Below are 16,994 nucleotides of genomic sequence, written 5' to 3' on the forward strand. Positions count from 1 at the left end.
TTTAATATGATGTTTTGGTAAGGCAGTGGGTGAAGTTTGGGGTATGAAGTTAGAAACGATGTAAATAAATACTGTAAATACTGGAGGAACCAGAGACTTGTTCACAAAACCTGTTTTAAAATGAAGTCAACAGGTATATGGAACCTTTGAATTCAATCTTCCCTTTATCCTTTGGGTTAGAATAAATACTATATTGAGGTCATTTTCAACTTTATGATTGAAAAAAACAAATATAATTCTCATTTGAAAAAGGAGAAAAATATAGTATGTTTGGCTACAAGAATGGGTTCTTTATTATCTGAGGATAGGGAGAATGGAATACTCAAAATCATTCTTTGTAGCTCTCCTCCAATTTTTATCACTCTGACAATTAACTGCATAATTTGCATCAGAGAATATGTATTTTGCTACCCTTAATTTAAAGATATTTTACTCTAGCTTTGGTTACAATTTGAATTTCTTTTCTATCCCCATGCTTTTAAAATAATAAACACCTGCTTCCATAGAAATAGAATCCCAGCTTTCTATAATTGTTTTAATATAAAATTATTACTATTATTTATTATGTATAACTTCCTATTATAATGTATTCAAAAATAATCTAAAACTGATAAATAATAATCATTAACATAGTTCCATAAATCCTTACAAATTATTTTAAATGTATGGTGATGTATTTAGATGACTAACATTTCTCTAATGTTTCATTAATTTCAAATCATATTGCTGCAGAATATAGAATTATGTCCATAATAGTGAAACTGTCTTATAAAAGCATTCCATGAAATGAATAATGATGTAAAGAAAGGTTTCAGGAAAGTAAATTAAAATCTCCTCAAGATCCCTAAGCAATATCCTGTATTAATAAGATTTGTGCAAAAAGCCTAAAAGAAGCCCTATAAAAATTGAATCTAGATTTTGGTTATGACTCTTTCATTAATAGAGTACTTTGCAGGAACCGGAAATTTAAAGCAAAGATTTCACGAGGCCACAAATGTGCAAGTAAGACACAGTCTAGAGCAGCAGTTCTCAACCTATGGGTCACGACCCCTTTGGAGGTTGAACAATCCTTTCACAGGGGTCACCTAAGACTATTGGAAAACATATATAATTACATATTATTTTTGTGATTAATCACTATTCTTTAATTATGTTCAATTTGTAACAATGAAATTGGGGGTCACCACAACATGAGGAACTGTATTAAAGGGTCACGGCATTAGGAAGGTTGAGAACCACTGGTCTAGAGAATATGAAGCAGGTGCAGGAAAGGCCAGTGCTGTTGGGATCCATGAGCCCCTTCCCCCAGCTCTCAAGTCATTTCCAAGTTGTAATGAAGTCCCACTGTTTAGATGACTGAGTCTCATCCCTGAAAGGGACTGTAATGAGTTCATAGGCTCATCCTATCTAATAAAAGAGAAACATGGTAATTGGCGTATGACCGCTACCCTTCCCATTGGCTAATCAGGGCGATATGCAAATTAACTGCCAGCCAAGATGGCGGCCGGCAGCCAGGCAGCTTAAACTGAACATGAGGCTTGCTTGCTTCAGTGACGGAGGACTGCAACATTCCCCGCCTGCCTTGCCGGCCTCTGAGCTTGCAGTTTAAGAAACATTGTAACAAATATAGAAGCTAAACAAAACCCCAGAAACCTGCTTTCAGCGAGCAGTGATCTCAGAGCTGGAGTTGATACAGAGTTTTGATTATAGAACACAAACAAACCAGATACCTCATTTCAGCAGCAGAGGCCTCAGAGCTGGAGTCTCAGAGCTAAAGCTGGCCCAGAATAAAATAAAAGAAAAAAAGGAGCAGTTGGGAGCTTCAGTCCCAGCCTGAAAATAGCCCTCAGCCCTAGCCAGGCACTCCAGTGGGGACCCCCACCCTGAAGGGGGTGTGAACAGCTGCAAACAGCCATCATCCCCTCATCCAGGCTGGCCAGGCACCCCAGTGGGGACCTCCACCCTGATCCAGGACACCCTTCAGGGCAAACCAGCTGGCACCCACCCGTGCACCAGGCCTCTATTCTATATAGTAAAAGGGTAATATGCCTCCCAGCACCAAGATCAGCGGAGCCGCGAGGCCTCCTGGTGCAGCATCCAAACCTCCTGATCTTCCTGAGGCTCTGTGTGTGACAGGGGGCGGGGCCACAAAGTCCCTATCTGCCCTGCTTTGTTCCTGACAGGGGAAGGCGCCCCAACCCCGTGATCGGCCCTGCTCTGTGCCTGATAGGGGGGAGCTCCCCAACCCCCTGATCGCCCTGCTCTGTGGGTGATAGGGGGTGGCGCCCCAACCGCCCCCTCACGGGCCCTGCTCTGTGTGTGATGGGGTACAGCCATAACCCCCCCATTGGCCCTGCCCTGAGTGTGACAGTGGCAGTGCCCCAACCCCCTGATCAGCCCTGCTCTGTGGGTGATAGAGGGTGGCGCCCCAACCCCCTGATCTGCCCTGCTCTGTGTGTGACAGGGGGCGGTGCCCCAACTCTCCTATCGGCCCTGCTCTGTGCGTGACAGGGGGTGGTGCCGCAACCTCCCCATAGACCCTGCCTTGAGTGTGACAGGGGGGCGGTGCCCCAAACCCCCAATCGGCCCTACCCTGAGCGTGACTGAGGGTGGCATCGCAACCTCCCAATCCGCCCTGCTCTGTACATGACAGGGGAAGGCACCCCAACTCCCCAGTTGGCCCTGCTGTGAGCCTGTCCAGGGGCTGCGCCTAGGGATTGGGCCTGCCCTCTGCCACCCGGGAGCAGGCCTAAGCCAGCAGGTCGTTATCTCCCGAGAGGTCCCAGACTGCGAGAGGGCACAGGCCGGGCTGAGGTACCCCCGTAGCCCCCGAGTGCACAAATTTTTGTGCACCGGGCCTCTAGCCCTATATAATAAAAACCTAATATGCTAGGTGTCTGGTCATCCAATCAGCCATTCAACCAATCAAAGCATAGTATGCTAATGATATGCTAAGGCCATTCAACTGCTCGCTATAATGTGCACTGACCACCAGAGGACAGATTCTCTGACAGGTATGTTATAGCTTGCTGCAGGGGTCCGACCAATTGAGACTGAGCAAGATGGGCCAGAAACACCCTGGGGCCCTCCCACAGTCCCTCCCCGGCTGGCCAACCTCCCGCATCCCTCTGCAGCCCCAGTCATGCACCAGTGGAGTCCCTCGTCCTGGCTTGTGCCCTCCCGCAATCCAGGCTGAGGGACCCTCCCACCCCCTCACCCCCGTGCCAAGTGCACGAATTTCGTGCACTGGGCCTCTAGTTTCTTATAAATGGTTGCAACTCCTTTCCTGAGCAGCAAAAGTGCTAGTGGATCAGCCCCCCCCCCCCCCCCCCAGGAAAGAGCTGAATAGAACCTACCCATTAGGCTGAGCCTTGGCAGCAGTATCCTCTGAGGGAGAAATAAATCAGAGAACACTCGCCATAGGCTCTGTAGGCCTCAATTCTGTTTCTACCTTAGCTTGCTATCAGATAGTCATTCAGTTCCTCTGGATCTCTACTTCCCTATAAATTCAAATATAATTTGAGATCAGATTATTTTAAGGATCCCTCTAGAATAAATGTATTTTATGGATGACCGAGTCATAAATGTTCACCAAGCTGATTTCTCTGGTGTCTACTCTCTACTTCCTAATCTCTGTAGATTTTTCTTTCATATGATTCAAATGCTACTTAGGCTACACTATTACCACTAAAGAACACATTTTGGGGAGATACTCTGAATATGACATGATGCTTCTGCAAAGATGTGACTAGCTCAGGCATTGATTCATCAGGTGTAGGTTTGGCTCTCAAAGTGGATCCTCAGCTCTAATAGCCAGGGTCCCTTTCCCTATGCAGACATTCCACGCATCTCCACATCCCTCTCTCCTTCCTGATTTCTATGTTTTACATGTCCCTTTCCCCTCTCCTCTCTCTTGGCCTTCTGTAAAAGGGCTGAGGCAATAGTGATAAGACAGAGACTTTGCACAGCTCGTTGGCATGCCTGTCCTGAGAACACCACTGTATGGGGTTGACGCTTGTTATCTCGCTCCTTTTCCAGAGGAAGAAGTTAAAAGGAGCTGTCCCTTCCAGTCTTCTGATTTCTAGCCTCCCATAACTTTGTCAGAGAAGTGGGTAATTTTATAGGAAGGCAGCATGGGTAAAAAATTGCTTTGGTTTTAGGATCAGAAAGAACAAGTTTCAAACCCTAGCTTTGTTACTGATTCGCTAAACAACGCAGGAAGACTTACAACTGCATTGTGAGCCCAGGGATCTCTTTTCTGTTTTATGAGAATCATGACATTGACCTTATAGGTTTATTAGTAGACAAGGTGTAGGTATCTGGCCCATAGTTACCATGTTAGACCATGTTTGAGATTCTCCTATATGCAATTGAGTTGTGCAAGGCAACATAGGGAAAACTTTCCAGTGTATCTGACACAGTGGAGGTGTGATCTATGAAGTTTTTCAGGCAGCAACTTGCCTTTTTTTCCTCTTTGGTCTGAGTCCCTTCCTAAGGCATTTCTTCAATAAATGTATAGTGAGTCGATGAGTTGTTGAACAATATTGTTCAAGATATTTTTAATAGCTTATTTTATAAAAGGAACAGCAATTATGCCAGAAGGAACTAGGATTGATTATAATTCAGATTGACTCTGAAGGTGCAGATCTTAAATAATATTCAATAAAACTCTGCCCTCTGTTAGAGAAGGAAACTGAAGATTAAACACAAACACTATCAAAAGAGTGTTTGCCAAGATGCGTTGTAAGGAATAAGATATTGAAGGACCGAATGAATAGTTCTAAGAAAGCAGAAAAATGCGACTCAACAGGACTAGGCACGCACGTTTTCCTTTCATAGTTTCATCCCCAAATCTACGTCTCAGTGGGTAGTGTAAGAGTTATGAACACTGGGTATCTAACGTGATTTGTTTTTGCTACAGGGGTCTTACATCTTTTCTGGAGAGTATCAGGGACAGCCTTGTGGATTATGCACTAGGAGTTTGAAAACAATAATTCCAGGAGATCAGAATCAAAGCTAGAAGATGAATTATGTGGAAGCTAGGTTTTGAGATTTTCTTGGAGTAAACTCTAGTCCTAAAGAACTGTATTGTAGCATTGATAAATGGTGTGTGTACTTTAAAATTAAATAGTTTAAAAAGATATGTTTTAAGATCAAATGAAATATACAACTAACATGCAAAATTTTATAGTTGTGGTAGAATTTCAACTTTTTAAAAGTTTCAGCACAAAGAAAACTTTTTAACTTGATTGACCTGATAAAAAGATGACAGTGTATTTCCTTCACTCTTGGGTTTTTGGAAGATTAAAGCAAGTAAAACTGCTGGTGTCTCTGACAGGTACAGCTCTAGGAAAGTCAAGAACAAAAGGAAATGTAAGCCACCAAAGCCACCCAGAGTGATGTCCTTGTCATTCTGTTGGGAGTCACCAAACAAAGTGATTTAAAACCAGGCAACTTAAAATAGAGAAGAATCAAAATTTGTTTTATTACTGTTATTCTCTCCTGAGAAGCAGGACATGTGCATTTTATACTAAAATAGGATTTAGTGTAATGTGAGTATGAGATTCTCTTTCGGCATGGTGTAGGACAGCGTGTTGTAAGTGGAGCATCTGTAGAGTGATTCAGTCAAGTAATACTGTTATTATGCTTTTGCTAACTTGAAAAATGTTCACTTTAATATTAAACGAGTTCTAGTGAATATCAGAGTTAGAATTGCTCAGTGAAAATATTTTTTCTACTTTCCTTTGATATTCCCTCTATTGCTCTGGTCAACAGAATAGCTAACTTACTATAGTAAAATTATGAATTATATAGTTTAATTCTTAATATTAGTGTAGCTATTTTGTGTTATCAAAATTAAGTATTGCATAGCTACTTTGTTATATTAGAATTAAGATTTATTGAATAGTATATTCTATATTTCTATCATTATGGTAAAGTAATAATGAATAAATGTATGTTTCCAGGAAACATCACTTATATTATGTACATTTATTAGGGATATCAAATTTAAATTAAGCAGCTAGTGTTTTATGCAAAAGCACCTTCTTTGAAATATTGAATAATATATTTAATAAATCTTAATAAAGTTTCTAGTATAAGGCTAAATTTCAACGTTAATTAAGAAAACAGACTCTCTTTGTTAATAACCATTCTTTCTAACAAAGGCCAATGCAACAACAAAAAAAAGAAAGGGAAAGCTTTTATTCAGAACTTCACTTTTATTTATCAGTCTTGAAATGTTGATGGTAAAACACCTATATCACCCAGTTCTGCCCACCTGCACTCATTACAGCTGTCACATTTTATTAAGCACAATCACATTCAGGTTAACGTTTGTTTTAATCAGTCCCGTGGCCAAAGCTGTCCAAAGCTGATACCTTGAAGACAGTGATACATAAGGAAATGTCTGTGACCTTGAGAACATTACTGTGTCTCTTTCTAAGCCTCAGCTCTGTTTTTGTAAAGGGGCAGTAGTACCTATTTCACATGATTAATTTTAGGATGAATATATTAAATTAAGTTTTAAAGCATCATATGTACGCACACAGTAGACAGGTTATTTCTCTTTCTCCTTCTATTTTATCACTACAATATGTAAAGGATACAGGTTCCATTTAATATTTCAGAACATTTGGTCTTCACTGTGTAGGAGAGGCTCTCCCCAGTGTAGGAGAGGCCAGTCTTCTAAGACAAACTAAGGTCTCCAACATGTTGATGGCATTCCCTGGCAGAGGCTGTGGACCACTTGCATGCTCCTTGGATGCTGCTGCATTATTTGCCTAAAGGGAGCATCCAAGAAATTCATTGCTCAGAACTGTTCACCAGGATAAGCTTTTCAGCATGGCTTTTTCTGTGTGCTAATGCCCTAGACAATGTGGTCTTGTGTGAAAGTTACAACAGTAACAAATAGATGATGTTTTCCCCCACTTTGAGATAAAGAAGGGGGAACCACCAAAAAATGTGGACAAGAGAGAAGATAAATAAACATGTGCACCACTTTAGTCAAAGATTTTTCTCCTGAACTCTTGTCAAGGTAGAGATGTAAATTCATAACTAGAGGGTATTTATTCCTAGAAATATTCTGAAGGCCCAGGAAGATTGACATACTTTCCCTTTGTTTTCAAATACTCCCTGGAACACCACCATAACCCCAAAGAATATACTTACCTCAGTTTGAACCAATTTTAAAATATTGCTTATTCTTGGGGATTATTGTACTCTTTGTCCAAAGAAGTAAATAAACCAATTATTATTTTATAAATTACATTGCGTATCTCTAACCTTGAAGTTAAAGTTACTTGTTTGAGTAGCGATTAAATCAGTTTTGGTTTTGTTTTAAAATATGAATCTCTCTAAAATTACTGTTACAGCATCTCCTTTGATCCTCCTTAACATTTTTTTTCTCACATCACCACTATCTTCCTCTTACTTACGTTTTCTCTCTTTGTGTAGATAATAATATAACAATAACAGCAGTCATTTAATCACTCATGAAAGGCTGGACACTGGGATAAGTGCATTGTACATTAATCCCCACGTTAATCCAATGCGGCACTTAGAGTCATTATCTGCTTAGTATTACATGCACATCTGGGATTCATCCTTAATATGTAATCATCTTATAGAAAGACACTAGAAACAGTGTGAAAAGGGAACTGACTTGGAAGCCAGAAGGTGAATGTTATCTCTGCCACTAATCGATCATGTGATCATGGGAGAAAAGCAACAATAGTATCTGTATACCTAAGGTTAATAAAAGTCTCTGTATATTTAGTAAACTTTTTCCAGGTTGGGTCTTATTTTATTTTATCCGGTACACTGCCTTCTTACATGTGATTTTGACCATCCTAAGCCTGTGAACAGATATTTTATTTTTACACATGGCCTGAGCTATCTTCTACCTACTAAATAATTGCAAATATATGCTCATCAATTCCCTATGTTTTGTGTCCTAGAAATCATTTATCACAAATGTGTGCCTCAATCAAAATGTTGAAGGTATAGTTCCTCAAATTTTTTGTTCTGAGCTTGTCCTCAGTTCAGCTGAGTTACATCCACCTATTCTTATGAAATTGATTTTTCATACTTCCTTTCCTTTTCCTCTGAACAAATATGTATTCTATTATAGTACTAATATCTTTCTACTACTTTGCAAACCATTTTGATGTAAAAGGATGTCCTCGAGTAAAGAAAAATTAGTCACAAGATGCAGGACCACATTTGGGCCTTGCTTCTCATCTTGTTGGTTACCATGTGTCATACCCCATTATTGTAAGTATTACTTCTTAGGAATTAGAGTTTGCATTTTTCTTCTCCAGCATTTCAGTAAAAATCCAGCAAACTCTTAAAGAATTTGTACTTAGACAATTGTACTTTTTCTGTTCCTGTCAGACACCCCACAGACAGAGACTTTCATCCACACACTTTCCGTATCTTCTTTCTCCACCACCTTATCTGTTCCCAACTTGGTTGTTGTTGGTTAGCAAAATAGTCTCCCTAATCTTTTATATCTAGTTGCTTCTTTTGCATTCATAGGATTTACTTTGCCATCCTAGCTTAGTTTTCATCTGCTTCAAACAATATTTTGTCTTAATTAAAATGATCTTCCAGCAACATTAGGAAATTCCCATGTGTAGGTTAGAGATATAATACACATTACTTCTTCCGTATATAGTCTTCCTTAAAGATGTCATAAATCCTTAAATGTGATTATAAACAAAAGGACTTGTAAGGTTTCAGGATCACCATCCCCCCATCCTAAAGGAATGTTAACATGAAAGTTTTAGATAACTAAATAATGGATTTGTTTGATAATTTTTATGTTCCATATATATTTTAAATTATTCAGTAATCACTTTAGACATTCAGAAACATTTAAGCAAATTAAACATATAGAACTTAAAACTTATAATTAGATAGAAACAGTACTTAATTTTATGGAACATGCAGCTTACAATTTAGGATTTATATCCTGAGACATATAATATATAAGACAATGGCAGTTATATACAAAGTGTGATACTGTATATATTGTATTGATTAAATGAGATACTTATCATAGCACTTGTCACAGTGAGCTTTCAATAAAAGTTTGCGGATTTTTAATAGAATTATAAATAACTAAATGAAAACAAGCAAACAATTGTGAGTAGAGTTATAAGCAGATGCAGCACTGGATTAGTTGATGTGTTTTCAGGAAATCAGGATAGTTCTGCAATATGTCCCGAAATTTATAAAATGTGATGCAGCCATTCCTGATATATCATTATTTTTTATATCTACTGCCCCACTTTTCTGAACTTCAGAACACTCCCTTTCTTATCAAAAGTGGTTAACTATTTCTTTCAAAGTTTGTTTCTCTGTAATGTAAATGCAGCTTCCAATTTCTTTCTCGAATGCAATGGGATATTTACCATTCAGAATATATCTGGCTAGAAAGTGTCTTAGTTTAAAAGAGAGCTTGTAAATAAACCCCTGCCTATGTAGTCAATTAATATATAACAAAGGAGTCAAGAACAGGCAATAGTGTAAGGTCTATTCAGTAAATGATGTTGGGAAAACTGGACAGATACATGCAAAAACTAGGACAACTTCTTACATCATATACAAGAATAAACTCAAAGTGGATTAAATATCTAAATGTAAGAATTAAAAGTACAAAACTAGAAAAAAAAACATAGGAAGTAAACTAAACTCTCTGATGTCTCTCTTAGCAATATCTTTGCCTGATATATATGCCCTCAGGTAAGGGCAACAAAAGAAAATAATCAACAAATGGGACTACATAAAACTAAAAAGTTTTCGCATAGTAAAGGAAACTATAAACAAAGAAGAAAAATAACCCACTGAATGGAAGAAGATATTTACCAATGATACATTCAATAAGGGGTTTATACTCCAAATTTATTTTTAAAAGCTCATACAACACAACACATACACAAGAAACATACACACACACACACACACACACACACACACAACAAATCAATTTGAAAAATGGCAGAGAACCTGAATAAACACATTTCCAAAGAGGACCTTCAAATGGCCAATAGACCTATGAAAAGATGTTCAATGTCACTACTCATCAGAGAAATGCAAATTAAAACCATGATGAGCCATCACCTCACACTTGTCAGAATGGCTACCATCAATAAATCAACAAACAAGAAATGTTGGTGAAGCTGCGGAGAAAAGGGAAACCTGTGTACTTTTGATGAGATTATAAATTGTTGCATCCACTCTGGAATACAGTATGGAGGTTTCTCAAAATATTAAAAATATAACTGCGTTATGACCCAGCAATTCCACTCCTGGGTATATAACCAAAGAAACCCAAACCACTAATTGGAAAGAATATCTGCACCCCTAAGTTTATTGTAGCATTATTTACAATCTCAGTGCTATGGAATCAACACAAGTGCCCATCAGTCGAAAAGTGGAAAAAAAAGAGGTGGTATACATATACAATGGAATATTACTTGGCCATAAAAAGAACAATATCTTACCATTTGTGGTAGCACAGATGCACCTAGAGGATATTATGCTCAGTGAAATAAGCCATACAGAGAAACACAAATACCATATTATTTCACTTATTAGTGGAATATAAAAAACCAAAATAAATGAACAAAAAGACTCATAGATGCACAGAACAAACTGACAATTGCTTGCATGGAGGATGGGTTTGGGATCTGGGTGAGAAAGGTAAAGGGATTAAGAACTATAAATTGATAGTTACAAAATAATCACAGGTATGTAAAAAACAACAAAAAATATAGTCAATAATATTGTGATAACTATGTATGGTGCCATGTATGAATTATCAAAGGGATCATTCATCCTATCTAATAAAAGAGAAACACGGTAATTGGCGTATGACCACTACCCTTCCCATTGGCTAATCAGGGCGATATGCAAATTAACTGTCAGCCAAGATGGCGGCCGGCAGCCAGGCAGCTTGAAACTAACATGAGGCTTGCTTGCTTCAGTGACGGAGGAAATCAACGTTCCCCGCCTGCATTGCCGGCCTCTGAGCCTGCAGTTTGAAACATAGTTACAAATATAGAAGCTAAACAAAACCCCAGAAACCTGCTTTCAGCGAGCCCGGATCTCAGAGCTGGAGTTGATACAGAGTTTCGATTATAGAACTGAAACAAACCAGATACCTGCTTTCAGCAGCAGAGGCCTAAGAGCTGGAGCCTCAGAACTAAAGCTGGCCCAGAATAAAAACAAGAAAAAGAAAAAAAGGAGCGGTTGGGAGCTTCCGTCATCCGTCAGCCTGAAAACAGCCCTCAGCCCCTCACCCAGACTGGCCAGTCAACTCAGTGGGGACCCCCACCCTGAAGGGGGTGTGAACAGCTGCAAACAGCCATCATCCCCTCACCCAGGCTGTCCAGGCACCCCATGGGGACGCCCACCTGATCCAGGACACCCTTCAGTGCAAACCAGCCAGCCACCACACACGCACCAGGCCTCTATTCTATATAGTAAAAGGGAAATATGCCTCCCAACACGGGGATCAGCGAAGCCACGAGGCCTCCCGGTACCGGGATCAGCATGACAGGGGGCAGCACCCAAACGCCCTGATAGCCCTGCGGCTCTGTGTGTGACGGGGCGGGGCCACAACCTCCCTATCGGCCCTGCTCTGTTCGTGACAGGGGAAGGCGCCCCAACCCCCTGATCAGCCCTGCTCTGTGCTTGATGGGGGGAGCTTCCCAAACCCCTGATTGCCCTGTGGCTCTGTGTGTGACAGGGTGCGGCGCCCAAACCCCCTGATCGGCCCTGCTCTGTATTTGACAGGGTGCGGTGCCCCCCCGCCCCCGCCCCACGGGCCCTGCTCTGTGTGTGACGGGGTAGAGCCATAACCTCCCCATCGGCCCTGCCCTGAGTGTGACCGGGGGGAGCTCCCCAACCCCCTGATCCGCCCTGCTCTATGGGTGGTAGAGGACGACGCCCCAACCACCCCCCACGGGCCCTGCTCTGTGCGTGACAGGGTAAGGAGCCCCAACCCCCCTAATGGGCCCTGCTCTGTGTGTGACAGGGGTTGGCGCTGCAACCTCCCCATCGACCCTGCCTTGAGTGTGATGGGGGGGCGGTGCCCCAACCCCCCAATCGTCCCTACCCTGAGCGTGACTGAGGGTGGCATCGCAACCTCCCTATCTGCCCTGCTCTTTTCATGACAGGGGGCGGCGCCCCGACTCCACAATCGTCCCTGCTCTGAGCCCGACCAGGCGCTGCACCTAGGGATTGGACCTGTCCTTTGCCACCTGGGAGCAGGCCTAAGCCAGCAGGATGTTATCTCCTGAGGGGTCCCAGGCTGTGAGAGGGCACAGGCCGGGCTGAGGGACCACCCCCCTTCCCTCCTGATTGCACAAATTTTTGTGCACCGGGCCTCTAGTCTAATCTAATAAAAGAGAAACATGCAAATTGACCATACCACTGCTATACTCATAAGCCACACCCACAAGCTATGCCCACCATCCAATCAGGAGAAAATATGCAAATTAACCCAACTAAGATTGCAGCGGCCACAGCTTGAGCGAGCAGCAGGCTTTGGTTGCCACCGGCAATGGAGGAAGCCAAACTTCCCGTCTGCCCTGCCGGCCCTGAGCTCTGCTCAAGGCTACAAAGATTCAATTATAGAAGATAAATAAATCCCAGGTACCTGTTTCCAGCCCAGGGCTGTGGCCAGCCTGAAAAGGGCCCTCAGCCCCTCACCCAGGCTGGCCAAACCCCCATGGGGTGAGGGTCCCTGCTGGGGGGCTTGGCTAGCCTGCAAACAGTCATTAGCCCCTCACCCAGACTGGCCAGGCACCCCAGCGGGACCCCCACCCTGATCCAGGACACCCTTCAGGGCAAACCAGCCATCCCCCACCTGTGCACCAGGCCTCTATCTAATCTAATAAAAGGGTAATATGCAAATTGACCCTAACAGCAGAACCACTGGGAATGACTGGTCACTATGACACACACTGACCACCAGGGGGCAGACGCTCAATGCAGGAGCTGCCGCCTAGTGATCAGTGTGCTCCCACAGGGGGAGCTCTGCTCAGCCACAAGCCAGGCTGACGGCTGCCAGCACAGTGGTGGTGGCAGGAGCCTCTCCTGCCTCCTCAGCAGCGCTAAGGATGTCTGACTGCAGCTTAGGCCTGCTCCCCGCTGGCAAGTGGACATCCCCCGAGGGCTCCCGGGCTGCCAGAGGGATGTCTGACTGCCAGCTTAGGCCCGTTCCCCTGGGGAGCGGGCCTAAGCCAGAAGGTGGACATCCCCTGAGGGGTCCCAGACTGCGAGAGGGCACAGGCCAGGCTGAGGGGACCCCCCCCCCCTTGTGTGCACAAATTTTTGTGTACCAGGCCTCTAGTAAATTTTAGAATTGTGTAACCACTGGGCTGTGTACCAACAATTAACATAAAATAATAGTGAATGTCATCTGAATTTAAAAAATAAAAGAAGATTATTTCAAATAAACAGAAAAAAACTGTGAGTAATAATTCTCAAGAATAGGAAAATGAGACAAAGAAGCACAAAGTGAGAGTACTAGTATATAGATAGATGATAGTAGATAGATAGATAAATAGATGGATAGATAGACTGATGGAGATATATATATATATATATATATATATATATATATATATATATATATCTCATATAAATTTATATATATGGCTAATGTAACTTATATGACCTGGACCTTAAGGTATGACCTTATTTGATTCCTCTTGCAATGGGATGAGAAGCACTGATTTATGTTCTAACCTGCTACATGTGCCTAGACAAAGTTACACTTCTCAGTTATGAGCACTTCACCAATCTCTACCCCAATCTTCTTTGCCACCTAGTGGATTAAGAGATTTTCAGAAAGGGGTGAAAGGTGGGGCACAGATGTCTATAGTGCTGCTTCATTGAAAGTTGGGCCTATATTTAACAGAACATGCATGAGGCTTGGAGTGAAGGAGACTTAAGGAGGAATGTAACACATTTCCATCCTACCTAATTAGTATGTGTCTGTACGGACAACACTGACAAGTAACATTGCATAGCAGCAAAATACCTATCTTGCCTATCACTTTTTTTCTCTTTTGACGAGTACGTGGGAGAAAATAATGATTTTTAAAAGTTTCTTCTAGAGATAATTGAGACAGGTTATGAAAGTATGCTATTACTTTTTTTTTTGCTGTGTATAGTGTATATTATCTAGAAGTAGAAGTCACTTAAATACTACAAATTACATATCAATTTATCAAATTGATGACTGTTATTTCTCACATTTTATAAATCTTTTCCAGGAAAATTATGGGTCATAAAGTAAGAATACTTGCTAACATCAAGCAAAGAAGTCAACAGCACAAACTAAACAAGGAGCCAGCACCTATTTCTTATGACTCCATTTTATGACTAGAAAAATGTTTATGTTGGTAATGTGTATATAATAAGAAAGCAAATGCTGTAGTTTTCATGGTACAGCAGCCTTTCTAAGTAAAATAACATGCAATTGAGTGGTTTTATTTTTTTGTAGTGTTGCATAATCGGGAGCCTACTTACTGCCTTGGAAGTTCCCAGAAAGACATACTTTTCATTGCTGTGTTGTCTATTTAACAAAATCTACAACAGCAGTACTTAGGGAGATATTGTTTAAATGGCAATGTGGAGAGATAAGAATTTCTTAGCTAATCAGTATCATTTTACAAAGAAATACATTGCTCTCAAGGTTCTTTTTTTACCTTCCTTTTGCTTATAGGAATTGAAGAGTGCCTCTGGAAGCTGCACCAGGAGCTGCTTGGGCTTCTAAAGTGTCCAATGGAGTTTTAATCATCTAAGGTAAGTAACTAATTAATTTTAATTATATTTTTAGGGTGAAATGAAATAACATTTATTTTGGCTTAAGACCGAGTTTCTTTATACCAGGAAGTTAATGGTCTTTTATTTACGCATGCATTTAATTACGTAGTTCCTCTGGTATGTTAGCTCCAAAGTGATGGGGAAGTTATTGGCATGTTGTCAATCCAATCCTGGGCTTACGCTTTTTTCTCTGCAAAACTATCATAAATGTTATATGGGACATGTTTCAGAGAGTCTGTATATGTATTTTTTTTGCTTAAAATGATTTATTTACTTTTAAACCACATTAACGTATGGTTTATAATGGATAAAATATGTTATACATGATGTGTAATGGCTAAAGATGTTTTCTTTATTAATATTTATGACATGGGTAGTGATATTGGTGTTATATTACTTTTAATTTGAAGTGGATGCTGAGTTACTCTGGGCTATTTTATCTCATTATCCTTGGAGGGCATAACATTTGCTCACTCTGTATTTGAAAATTTGCAGTTGTAAGTGTAAAAACTACCTCATACCCTCTCAGAGCTTCTGTATGTGTGATGTGGATTATTTTTTGTTTTTTGTAAGTCTTACTAGTTTTTCTATCTTCTCTATTTTATTGCTGATAGTTCTTTACCAAGCATCACGGCAAATATTTTATTTTTTATTATTTTTAATTTTTTTTTTGTTTTTTGTTGTGTGTAAATTGAGACATTTGTAATTACTGCTTTATTTTCATCGCACTAAATAATTGAGAAAGGAATTAGAATTCACGGGGTGCGCAGAAAGACAAGGCTTGGCTAGTGACTGTTTTTAAGAAAAGCCTATTGATCCAAGCGAGGGGAGCCATATGGGACTATATCTCTGTGTTCTCATGAAGACCAAGAAATGAGACAAAGAACATTTTCTTCTGAAAACTGGGTTTCCTGTAAAGGGAATATGCCTGCCCTCCAGCACTGTTTCACATATTTCAGACAAACAACAATAGCAAGGAAGGAATGACTCATATGTGAATGGTCTACCAGGTACAAATGGTGGACACGCACACGTCAGTCTAAGATGGTGTTTTTTGGGTCCAAAGGGAATTCTCACTCTCCATACATAGATATATAGGCTTAAATAAAAAAATAAATATATTTCAGGAGGTAATAGGAGAGAAATTAAATACACTTGGACTATATTGAATTGGTCAGATTTTTTAAAAAAAATACTTTTTGTTGATTTTAAAGAAGAAGGGAGAGCGAGAGATAGATAGAAACATCAGTGATGAGAGAGAATCAGTGATTGGCTGCTTCCTGCATGCCTCTACTGGAATCGAGCCCAAAGCCTGGTCATGTGCCCTGACTGGGAATTGAACTGTGACTTCCTGGTTCATGAGTTGAGACACAGCCACTGAACCGCACCAGTTGGGATGGTCAGATATATTTTTTAAATAAAGGCATCACTGTTAAAATTTAAATTATGAACTGCATAATGAAGTGTATGGCTCACATTTTATAAGGGTCTCCATTATGTTAACTTGGATGAGATAATAGGGAAAAATGGACAGAATATGAAGAGAATTAGAAGCAATTGCTCATTTGCATAGCACAAAACTATCATTTACCGTGATCTTCCCATCAGAAAGAACATTTAATATCACTTAAAATATTATAAATTTTATGTGATTTGAAGACACTGTGAAATATAATTACTTTTTTGAATATTTAATATTTCTTTTATAGTTCCTTTAGCCAGTGTAAGTAATCGTGACAAATTAACCTTTTTTCCTGCTTGAATTTATGTGAAATCCTGCAATGTATCTCTGATTGTAAACCCAAAGAACACTGTGTTTAGATGTACCTTGATAGGATATAGGAAGTGATTTTATTTTATCTGCAAAAAATGAAATACACACTATTAAATTATTATATAACTGGAGGTTTTTAAAAATTAATATTTCATTTGATTTTGATAGAATTTTTATAAACCATCAAAGCCATATGAGAATTTGTCTGCACTGAGAAGTTTAATTTTAACAAAAGTTTAAAGCATGGCTGAAATCAAAACCGGTTTGGCTCAGTGGATAGAGCGTCGGCCTGAGGACTGAAAGGTCCCAGGTTTGATTCTGGTCAAGGGCATGTACCTTGGTTGCGGGCACATTCCCAGTAGGAGATGTGCAGGAG

The 16,994-nt window shown here is 40.5% G+C and overlaps 1 protein-coding gene across 4 annotated transcripts in view; it reads left to right on the forward strand.

Annotated features, from left to right (window-relative positions):
* Nucleotides 1-16,994, forward strand: part of LINGO2 (leucine rich repeat and Ig domain containing 2) — a 1,194,892-nt gene that overhangs the window by 515,954 nt on the left and 661,944 nt on the right. For all 4 annotated transcript variants that reach the window (XM_081104245.1, XM_081104243.1, XM_081104244.1 and 1 more), the window contains exon 4: nucleotides 14,744-14,823. The gene's annotated coding sequence lies outside the window, so the exon portion shown is untranslated. The remainder of the gene's footprint in view (nucleotides 1-14,743; nucleotides 14,824-16,994) is intronic.

This window comes from Myotis nattereri (assembly GCF_964212035.1).
Source record: "Myotis nattereri genome assembly, chromosome: 12".
Classification (NCBI taxonomy): domain Eukaryota; kingdom Metazoa; phylum Chordata; class Mammalia; order Chiroptera; family Vespertilionidae; genus Myotis; species Myotis nattereri.